At 43.8% G+C, this 10789-nt stretch overlaps 2 non-coding genes across 2 annotated transcripts; both read right to left on the bottom strand.

Moving 5' to 3' along the window:
• Positions 1 to 2982: 2982 nt before the first annotated feature.
• On the bottom strand, positions 2983 to 3064 carry trnal-aag (transfer RNA leucine (anticodon AAG)). Its single transcript has one exon. It is a non-coding gene; the product is annotated as a tRNA-Leu (tRNA).
• Positions 3065 to 9010: 5946 nt separating this feature from the next.
• trnai-uau (transfer RNA isoleucine (anticodon UAU)) lies at positions 9011 to 9104 on the bottom strand. Its single transcript has 2 exons — positions 9067 to 9104; positions 9011 to 9046 (listed from the first exon to the last, which is right to left on the bottom strand). It is a non-coding gene; the product is annotated as a tRNA-Ile (tRNA).
• Positions 9105 to 10789: the final 1685 nt, after the last annotated feature.

Here is a 10789-nt window from a genome sequence, read left to right as displayed (position 1 = left end):
AACCAATCAGGGACTGGTAGGGCCGAGTAACCCACGTGGGACTCTGATGCCCATGGAACTTTCAGCCAATCAATGAGCTGAAGTTCCTCCAGGTAAAAACAGGCAACACAGAGGGCCTGGTGGAATTCTGTGGACTTTTCTAAAGGGAATTCAAAGGAGAATTCCAGGGCAGGACGGCCCAGGAGCAGAAGGCTCCCAAGGGCAGGACATTCTCGCAGCGTTCCTCCTGACCATCCTGAGACTCAACCCGGAATACCACGGAACAGCCAGTGTGTTCGAGTGCCAGAACTTTCCTTTGTTCTAAGAGTCGAGAGCGGAGGTTGCCAGAGAGTAACCAGAGGATCCACCCGAGGTTAACACCAGCAGCAGGCCTCGTGAACAGGTCAGAACTATGGAGAGCTGAATCACTATTCAGAACTAGCTCTTCATCAGGAACGAACCGGTCCTCTTCCTGACTTGCTGGGACCCACAGTCATCTTTTCTCCTGTGCGCAAACTTTGCTAGTTAAAGCCAACACTAACTAGCCGGTCAGTGAGCATCAGCAGCGCACCGTCGCAAGCCGCACAGCACAGCCTGGCACCGAGCCAGAGAGCACTGATTGGACAGCAACAGCCTGAAACTGTTTCTTTGTGCCCGCAGGAGATCTGAATCCCCAGAGATTGGATGAGTATTCAACTTCACTGCATTACTGCTCGAGAATTCAATTGTTATCCCAACCAGTTGATATCAATTTAATTCCTAAGAGTTATGTACTTGTTTTGAGTATCTAATGTAGAAGTTATAACCAAGTTCAATTAAGAAACGGTCTAAATGATTGATATACTGAATGTATGTCCTCTTGATATATGTAACTCTTTGTAACTGACTGAATATATACCTTTTGTATTCTGATAACCCTCTCGATAAAATCTGTTTATATGCATATTCTATGTATTAATAAATGTATCCTCGTGTATTAGTACTTGTGTTTGTGCGTTGTTTGAGTTATATCGCATGGTTGGATTGTAAAGCCATCAAAAGAATCAATTTTGTGATTTACTGCTACAATTAATAATTGTCCAAGTAAATGCCCAAACCCTACAGAAGCATGCAAGAAAATGTGATCATTACCTATGGAATTTCCCGCCAGCGTGGAGCTTGAATTCACAACCTTGAGACTCAGTGTTCAAGAGTCACAGAAGAGGTCAGCCTGGTCTTCAGTTTGCCAACGGTAAGCTCCGGCAGTGCTCCTCTGTAAAGCAGATTGTTCGGATCGGTTATGTGGGACGGCACTTCGATACTAAGATTGTTTGCAGCACACGCATGGTTTCCCCCTTCACGCACAAAACATAGACGAAGGAAACTCTCTTGTCTTGGGCTGCTGACTCCCGGATTTAAAGCGCTCTGGGTGCCAGCTAAGTCTCTAACAAGCACACTATAAAGACAGGAATTACACTTTGCTCACGTCACGCATGGAATGGCGAGGCTACTTGATCCAATATTATCTAGTCTCACCTCATATGGTGCCGATTCCTGGTTTTCATTTAAGAAAGAGCACTGCAAACACCGTAAACAGTGCAAAACGTGTGATGAAAGAAGTCTTTTCCCCCCTTTGTCTAAAGCAGAACACAGCGGAGTCATGCCGAGGGTTGTGAGATCAAGATTTCAGTGGAGCACTGTCGTCTACGTCTTTAGCTACATGAGTTGGACATCCTCTTGTACACGGAAAGCAGATTGAGATCCTCTGACATGAAAAGTGCCAGATAAAAGCCATTTCTCATCCTTTCTCTTAGTGGTGGAGCTATCGCATGTAAATGAGGCAACTTGCAAGGCGAGCAGGCTCGGTGCACACCGAACGCAGATGTCTCAGAGCAGTTGAGACGTGTCCAAGTGGCTGTCAAAGGACAGCACTTTGCTGGCGCCGTGGCTTAATTGGCTAAAGCGCCTGTCTAGTAAACAGGAGATCCTGGGTCCGATTCCCAGCGGTGCCTTTCTACCTGTCTTACTGTACAGAATTTATCCTTATGGGCAAATCCCATGCCTTTTAATTCAGGTGAATGCAAGTGTTCGTTTCCTTTCTGGAACAACTTGTTTTGAAAGAAATCTATACAGCTTGCGAAAGATGAAACACAAATCTTGCTTATCAGTGAAGAAGAGGTGCTCCCAGCAGGCCAGCTAATACCAGCAAGTTTTTTTTTCACCCTGACCCAGAGAATGGAGAAAAGCGAGGCGCCTGTGGCTCTGCAGTGTAATCAGTTCGCGAGTTCGGCGGTTAGCTGAAAGAGTGGTAAATGGAGCTCGCCCCAGCCCGTCCTTATTCTTTTAAAGAGGATAAAAAATTAACTTCGCCGCCATTACTACCAGCTTTAAAAGACTGCCATGGGCACGGAAAAAAACACACTACAGATGACTTTTCTGGAACCGAAGCAGAGATTCCTTTACGAACCAACTGATAAAGCTCAGCCAGTGAATACTGTTAACAGAATGTGAAAGCACAATCAACTTTGTAACTGCAACCACAGGAAAAAGAGCAAGAAGCAGGCTCCATTCCCCATTTAGATCTGTCGTGCGAGGCATGCTTTTTGCACGCATGAAGTAAATCCCACGATCGCTTTTGAACTTGGACAAAGTACTTCCAAAGGAGCGCTATGCGCAAAGATTTAACAAGCTCAACCCCCGCCGACGGTTTGGTGTGAAGAAGCAGAACATTCAAGTTTCACAGACAGAAGCAGCACGCCAGCACAGCCAACATTAAAACGGAGGGCACACTACGATTTGCATTGACACAAAAGTGATCTGGGCAGACGTCGTTCCCTCCATAACGCAAAAAGTGGCAAAGCGCTTTTGGGTTGAGAGGACGCAAGAAGGTTTTTGTTTTGTGCCTTGATGTCAAACTGAGAAAGTATCTTTAAACACTTTGCTTAGTTTCTCGAGAGACTGCCAAAAAGCAGTTCCCTCCCTTTTGTCTGAAGCCAGCTGAAAGGGCATCTCAACAGGAGCACCTGGCAGCGGTGGGATTCAAACCCACGCCCCCAAAGAGACTGGAGCCTTAATCCAGCGCCTTAGACCGCTCGGCCATGCTACCCGCTGTGTGCTGTCTCTTTGTCTCATTACTTGCCCAGAGGAAGCCGGGTGGGTTTTGCTCTTGTCGCCCGATTTAGTGGCGTTATGACCGTGGAACCGACTGCACCTGCTTTTTCTGAGATGCTTCCCCTCTCATGGCGAGATCTCGACTTCTTTAACACCTCTGGATAAAGATCTTCTGTGGAGCAGGTTTCAGACCTCTGCGTACAGCACCCTTGATGTCATTTTATTTTTACAGCAGCCGCATCCAGAAAGTTGTGTCTTTTACGTTTTATTTGAACAACAAAACTACATACAACACAAACAAGAGCACATATAACATATCAAGAAAATCATCAGGGGCACATGCTATAATACAATTACACTTTATGAAAAACGATTACACAAGGTAAATAAAGATAAGGTCCGCACAGCTTGTTCTTACATTTCGAAAGAGTCCGTAAATACCCCTTTACGTCTATTTTGAACTGTTCAAACGTAGGACTCTTCCCAGACCATTTCACTTTATACCACATTCCTAAACGAGGATGCTTCTCCTGTTTTAGAACTATTTTGGGCGGTATGGCTTATACAGCACACCCACAGTATTCTAATGGTGGACTGCAGATCTGTGCTATAGTTCAGTCGAATTCAAAGGATCCAGCAATCGTTGCCAACGATAAGCTCCGGCAGTGCTCCTCTGTAAAGCAGACTGTTCGGATCGGTTATGTGGGACGGCACTTCGATACTAAGATCATTTGCAGTGCACTCAAAAAACATAGATGAAGAAGGTGTCACAGTAAGGTGAATCCTATGGGCGAGGGATGTTCCTGCCTCGTGTACGACTATACCACCTAGCAATACAAACGGGGTGCTAGGGCCCCTCTACATTACCACAGGTTCTGTTTATCTCCTAGAATCACCAATGCACACATAGACCAGCGACAAGCATTTGTATTGTATAAGTGCCCTTTTTATTTTCCAACTACATTCACATGCACTATCACCCAAAAACACAACGAAAACAGAATTCACAGCAGCAAAAGGTCCTTCCCAGGGTCATAATGAATACAGAGGGGCAGCAGTCTTTCCTGTAAAATATTAAAGAGAGGTCACTCGAACGTCTCTACTTAGTACCTGTAGTCTCTGATGGCCCACTTTGAGGAGAGGGGTATCACCCAGTCCTATTTTCCCAGTCTCTGTTCAGGTTACAATAGAAATCCTCTGCGACTGTATTACATTCCTCTCAGTTTGAATCGGCTAGCTGTGCCAGTTTCCTTGTTCCTCACCTTCAGGTGTTAAAAGTCTGTACAGTACCTCTGTTTCAATGCCAATGTCTCTCGTTGTCGTCAGTTACTGAACCAGTAGATCCTTGCCTCCAGGTATTAGAAGTCTCTGCAGAGTTCCTCCGGGGTCTTGCACTCTGCAGCTTCCCTTGTGCTGCCTGTGTCGTCTCCAGGATCCAGTGGGAATCGGGAGCCCCCTCTGTTCTGTCTCAGGTCTTTTTATCCCTCTCCTTAGCCAATCCCTTTCAGGGGGGTTTCCACTGTCCCTGTCAGAATCAGGTCTGCCCAGTATTTTTCCAGGAGGAAGCTTGTGTTGTTTGAGGGGTGTGGGAGTGCTGAGCTAGGTGTCATGGAACCTTATCAGTTCACCCCTTGATCTGGCTAAAACTGGCTCAGCGACTCCTCACACCTCCAAGTCTCGATACCTAATTGCTCCCTGAACGACTTGGGTTTGACTGTTTTTACTGACTGTTCCTGTATTAATTGGGACAACTGCAGTCACCCCCTTGAGTGAGAGGCAACATTGACACCATCCTGGAATTCAACATAACCTAATCAATCACAGCCTGTTACTGCCTCAATGACCCACACCCTGTAACACAAATCAACATAACCCAATCAATCCCAGCCCGTGACTGCCTCAATGACCCACATCCTGCGACACAAGCTTCACCTGGAGCACAATGGCTGTGTTTTCAGCTACGGAAACTTCCTGTTGACAAGTCGGTGTTTGTGTTGCTTTTTCTGCTCAATGGAGCTGTATTAATGCAGGCACACGTGCTTCCACGGCAAGTTATTTTATTAGTGCTCACAAACCAACACACCGCAGACACCTCTGATACTGTCACTGCTTGTGGACCCCGTGTTCCTGCCGTCAGCCTACTATACCATGTTCATGCACATCTAGAAATATTACTGCTGTAGTACAGGAGCGAAAGACGAAACGAAAGCACACCCAGTTTAAAAAGGCACATTTGTCAACTACTGAACTTCACAAGGATGGGATTCACACCCACATGTGCAGAGCACAATGGATTAGTAGTCCATCACCTTACCACTCCACCACCTCATCCCAGAAGTTAGCCTCCTGACATGAGTTAGTACTCAAGATGGTCGTCTTTCCTCTACTCAAGGATCATTTTCCTCTTCCACCTGCGATTTCACCATTTTCCTTGAAGATGTCCAACATAAAAAGCATATTGAGCTCCTTGGACTTGAAATTACCAGATAAAAGCCATTTCTCATCACTTGCTCAGCGAGCAGGCTCAGCGCACACAGAACGCAGGTATCTCAGAGCGGTGTGTCTAAGAGGCTGTAAAAGGATAGTGCTCTGTTGTTGCTGTGGCTTAGCTGGTTAATGTGCATGTCTAGTAAATAAGTTTCTGGGTTGAAATCACCACAGTGCTTTTCTCCTCTCTTGCCATGCAGAGTTGGTCGTTGTGGACAGCAACAGGTGTCTGCCTTAACTTTAATGGAAGTGTTCATTTCTGGAACAACTTTTTTAAAAACAAATTCCACACATATTGCGATAGATAAAATACTAATCTTCCCTGTCAGTGCAGAATAATTAGTGCCAGCTGGCATGAAAACGACAAAAAATTTTTTTTTGTCTTTAGCGTAAAACCTGTGAATGTAGAAGAAAAGATGACGAGTGTCAATTTTTATGGCACCGTGAGCTTGTCCTTCAGTCAAACACGTAGGTAATTCAAACACACCCAGAGATGCACTTTGAATTAGCTTTGACCTAAATACTATCTACTCCAGATGTGATTGGGCCTCTTTCCACATCCTGATATATGCAGAGAACACAAGCTTTTGGCACGAGTGAATATAAATGTAAACATAAATACTATTCAATATATCGGAATTTTGTTGTATTTAAAAAATATTTTAGCTGGGGATCCTCAAATCAGGAGTGTAGAAAAGAACACCGTTAAACACCGGGAGTGCAGAACGTGATAAAAGTGTTCTTTAAACAAAAAGTGAAAATAGTGAATTTGTCTTTCACTTAGACGTTCATTGAATGCTCAGTAAACGATAAAGCAGAGGCTCGTTTTGTGAATTCTCCTCGCATCAGATTGTCTTGCTTCGACCTTTAAATTGTACACTGTGTAGACCCTTCACTCTCCCTAACTCAATTAAAGAGCTGCAGGCAAAAGTGCCTGTCAGTTTAGTTCAGTGGTAGAGCACTTGCATCTCGTGTATAAGGCTTTGTTTTCTACTGCCACTCTGGATTTCTTTTTAAATGCAACATCTTATCTGTGATTGTCTTTCATGTGACGTCCCCCGTGTGTGAATTTCAGCATGACACATAAAATCGTTTGAGATGCTATTTTTAAAACAGACCAAACGAAAGACCTAGTAGCTAAATACAAGTAGAAAACACGTGAATCTAATTGAGAAAATTTGGACTGGAGCGATGTATAGTATTGTAATGGTTGGGGGTTCAGGCGGGCACCCTTGCCATTGCCACTTAAGTCAGCCCCCCACCGTCGGGGACTCAAACCTGCGACTGCCACCATAGCTCAACAGGGACCCAGCCGCTTGAGCTTAAGGACGGTCTCCCTTTAGTTCAACAGGCTGGGTCCCTGTTGAGTGATGCCAGAGGTCTGGGTTTGAGTCCCTGACGGTGGGGGACTGACCTGATGTGGCAGTGGCGAGGATGCCCATGTGAACCCTGGAGCGTTACATTGGTGTCAGCAGTGGAATGGGATAGCCCTTTGCTGAGGTTGGTGAGTTAAGCGGGGGAGAGTGTAACGCATACGGCCACCATTGAGTGTGTAAGAGCCGGCTTACCAGAGCGGTGATGTCACTGCCCTTCAATGTAATAGCAGGGCCACAGCCGCAGGACTGAGGGAGATTGCTCTTTAGCTCAACAGGCTAGGTCCCTGTTGAGTGATGCAGGAGGCCTGGGTTTGAGTTCCTGGTGGTGGGGGGCTGTTGTGAACACCGGAGTGCTACAGTATTACTAATAGCAGCACAAAGCTCACAGTGGTGGCTTTAGGGTATCAGAGCCAGTGGTGCAATGGATAATGTGTTTGACTTTGGCTCAGAAGATTGCAGGTTTGACTCCTCCCTGGCTCGTTAAGCTTTTAAACTACACTTCTCAGCGTACACAACCCTTCTATCGACTGGATGAGTCTCCCGTTACGTCTCCAATTCTTTCCGCACATTCTGCTTGTTTCACCACCGTTACTGTTGGACCACAGCCACAGAATCGAGGAGAGATACGGTTCCGATAAACTGTCTTAAATAATCATGTTTAAAAAGGTGACAAAGTTTATTTCTCTTTAACATAACCTTACATTTGCCTGTTCAGTTCAAGTTATTTTCTGTACCTGCAAATTCCCCAATTTTTCTGCTGTCTCCTGAGACAGACATGTGTCAAATCACAATAAGTAATACAATCTATTCAGTTAACACCCAGATGTAACAGAACACATTTAAGACTTACACCCCCTTTAAATATGTATTTCCTTCATTTCAGTTTTCTTACCTCCCCAGGATACCTGAAAGTTCACTATCCCATATTAAGGACTGTACATGCATTACCGGTAATACAGCTACTAATAAAGATATACATTAATCTTAATTATTAATAAATTACACTTTTATTAATAAAGACATGTATTCATCAAATTCATTGTGAATAGTTGTGGTGTCTAGAAAACAATTTTAGCTACAGTAAATATTTCAAGCGAGTGGTGCGTATGTTCGTTACTTTGTGACTATATTATTTCCACTACATTCAGAACAGTTCAAATGCGATCGACTGTTCCTCTACTGAACTACATAAACCCTGTGAAGAGGTGGTTTAAGTTAGTCTCCTACATCGGTAACATCTAATGGGCAGCATATGTTATTTTAGGTTTGTTGCAATTGAGAACAGGTTTAGTATGGAGCTGCTGACAAATTTCAGCAGCCACGTTCGTTGCAATGACCCGTTGTAGGGTCATTGCCAATCAGCTGCAAGAAAAAAAAACATCATTTGTGCCTTTATTTAAAAAAAAGAAAAACAGAGTAGTAGTTTATGTGGTAATTTCAGGTACAATGTAAGAACTTAAGTTAACTAGTCCCACAGTAATGCGTGGGGTCCTATCAATAGAAAAAAAATACTTGTAACCCAAAAACACAACAACCACGATGCGAGAAGCCTTCCGGGAACCTAGGTAAATCACTGTAGTAGTCTAACGACTACAGAAAATAAAATAAAAAAATACTTAAAGGAACAACTTCAAAACAAAAAGAACATTAAAAACAAATCTGGGAAACAACAAAAACAGAATCTAATGCGAGAGCTTTTTCAAGTCTTCGGTACACCATCGTGCTCCCTTAGTCCCAGTAGACCTCTCATCTAAGAAGATGAGATATCTCTCATCTGTCTGTGTAGAGATCAGCTGGGGGTCCACAGCTGATGGGAATTTAAGTAATGACCTGCGTCAGCTGCAAAGGAAAAATTATAGGTTTATTCCATGCTGAAAAGAGAAGGAAACACAACGTGGACCCTTCTTCGGGTGTGACGTGGAATAAACCTTTACCTGTTCCTTTGATGTTAATTTAGACTGGATCTCCAGCAAACACCTAACAGGCTACAATCCCGTTAGATAAGGTGTTAAGGACGACCTATAAGTAACAGTATCTAAAGTGGACGGTTGCTTTCGGTAGCTAAAGACAGGCTACACTGCTCCAGGTGAGGCTCGAACTCACAACCTCGGCATGACTCCGCTGTGCACTGCTGTATAAGTACCGTGCGCTGACCGATTGCGCCACTGGAACCACATAGATTACTTTCCCTTCACACACTGACGTTGCACAAACACAGGGTGAAAACGATTTCGGCATGTTTTCCGTCTCTCCGTGGGAGAAAGGGACAGTAAAAGAGCGAGGAAACTACAAGGGAAGAAAATGAAAAAATAGTGCTCACTGCCGAAGAGGGAGGAGAGAGATGGTCAGACACGTAAATCAGCCCGGCGGATTTACACTACAAATTTGTCATTTGTAGTGACATTTATGAGTCTTCATGTGTCTGAAACTGTCCAGTTTGTATTTTCGTTTCACAAATCCAGTAAACGAATAAGACAAGGCACACTGCACATCTGCGGAACATCACGTCCGAGTTTACAGTAACACCAGAGATTGAAAGCGAAGTAGTTTTTTATTAAAGTTCAAGGAAACCTGAATATGTTTGCTAGAAGTATTTCAGAATCACAGTGAAATGTAGTAGGATTGCTGCACAGATCTGCAGTCTGCAATTAGAATACGGTTTGTGCGTTGTATAAAATATACCATTCAAAACTTTTCTAAAACTGCAGAGATACATTTCGGAATGCGTCTTCCTGTAAAAATAAAATATCTATTTTATTTGACGGGCGCTATAAGCAGAGTCTGAAGCCAGCTCCACAGAAGAACTATATTCTTTACTTCTCCTGCCATTGCAATTTGCGCACAGATTTTTTTTTTCAAAATGTATTAGCCTTGATGGGAAAAAAAACTAAACTGTCTGTGCGGTGGCCAAGTGGTAAGGCATCGGTTTCGTAAACCGAAGAGCGCGGGTTCAAACCCCCTCCGTGCCTGGTTTGCGTGCCACGATATACCTTTATCTAAATCGTCAATTGTCTTGCAATGTAGAAATCTCTGTAATAAGAAAAGAAAAGTAGTTAATAATCCTTTGACAAAGTAACGGGCATCCTCCACTGCTTGTCAGGATGGCTGAGTGGTCTTAGGTGCCAGCCTCAAGAACTCAATCGTGTGTAGTGACAGTTGTTATTCACAACCCGGATTTCTATGGAAGCCCGTTTCCGCCAGGGAGTAAAAAAAAAACCGCTATGGTATCTCAGAATTGCGACTTAGCAACTCAGAATTCCGACTTTATATCTCACATTTGCTACTTCGAAATAGCCCATATTTCAATGTCTGTCCTTTTGTTATTGTAACGGATTCGGGTTCTAGGGCTTGTGCCCTCTTGAGTTTAGCTCAAGATGCAACAGGAATATAAATGAATTCTCCCGCCCTACATTCCAAGATATGGAATCTTATTTTTCTTGAAGTTTCTGATGTTGGTCGTTATTGGAAATTGCCCGGTGATATCGACTCAGGTAGTCAGTTGTTACGTGCTGTAATTCGATACATGCAAAGCATTTGTATTCCCTCAAATTATTAATAAGGTCAATAATGTATTAAACATTACATGCCACTTTTTCTCCAGATGATGTTCACGGTGGAACAGTGAGAAAGGCGTGCCTAGATGTGCTTGAACCAGCACCTTACTATCATTTTAGTCCCGACCTGACCGCACTGAGCAATGGTACAACAGAGACTCCAACGGGTCGGTTTTCTCCATTTACAGTTTTTGGGTAAAAAACAATCTGAACTTTTAAGCAAGTATTTTATTTCACATTTTGCAAAGTGTAAGTTTTTCTTATAAAACGTTGTTTCAGAAAGAAACTGAGTTGACGGGAATA

Source organism: Lepisosteus platostomus, chromosome 5 (genome assembly GCF_059453375.1).
Source record: "Lepisosteus platostomus isolate fLepPlt1 chromosome 5, fLepPlt1.hap1, whole genome shotgun sequence".
Taxonomy (NCBI): Eukaryota; Metazoa; Chordata; class Actinopteri; order Semionotiformes; family Lepisosteidae; genus Lepisosteus; species Lepisosteus platostomus.
The sequence above is the reverse complement of the archived record's forward strand: the minus strand, read 5'-3'. Positions and strand labels throughout refer to the sequence as shown.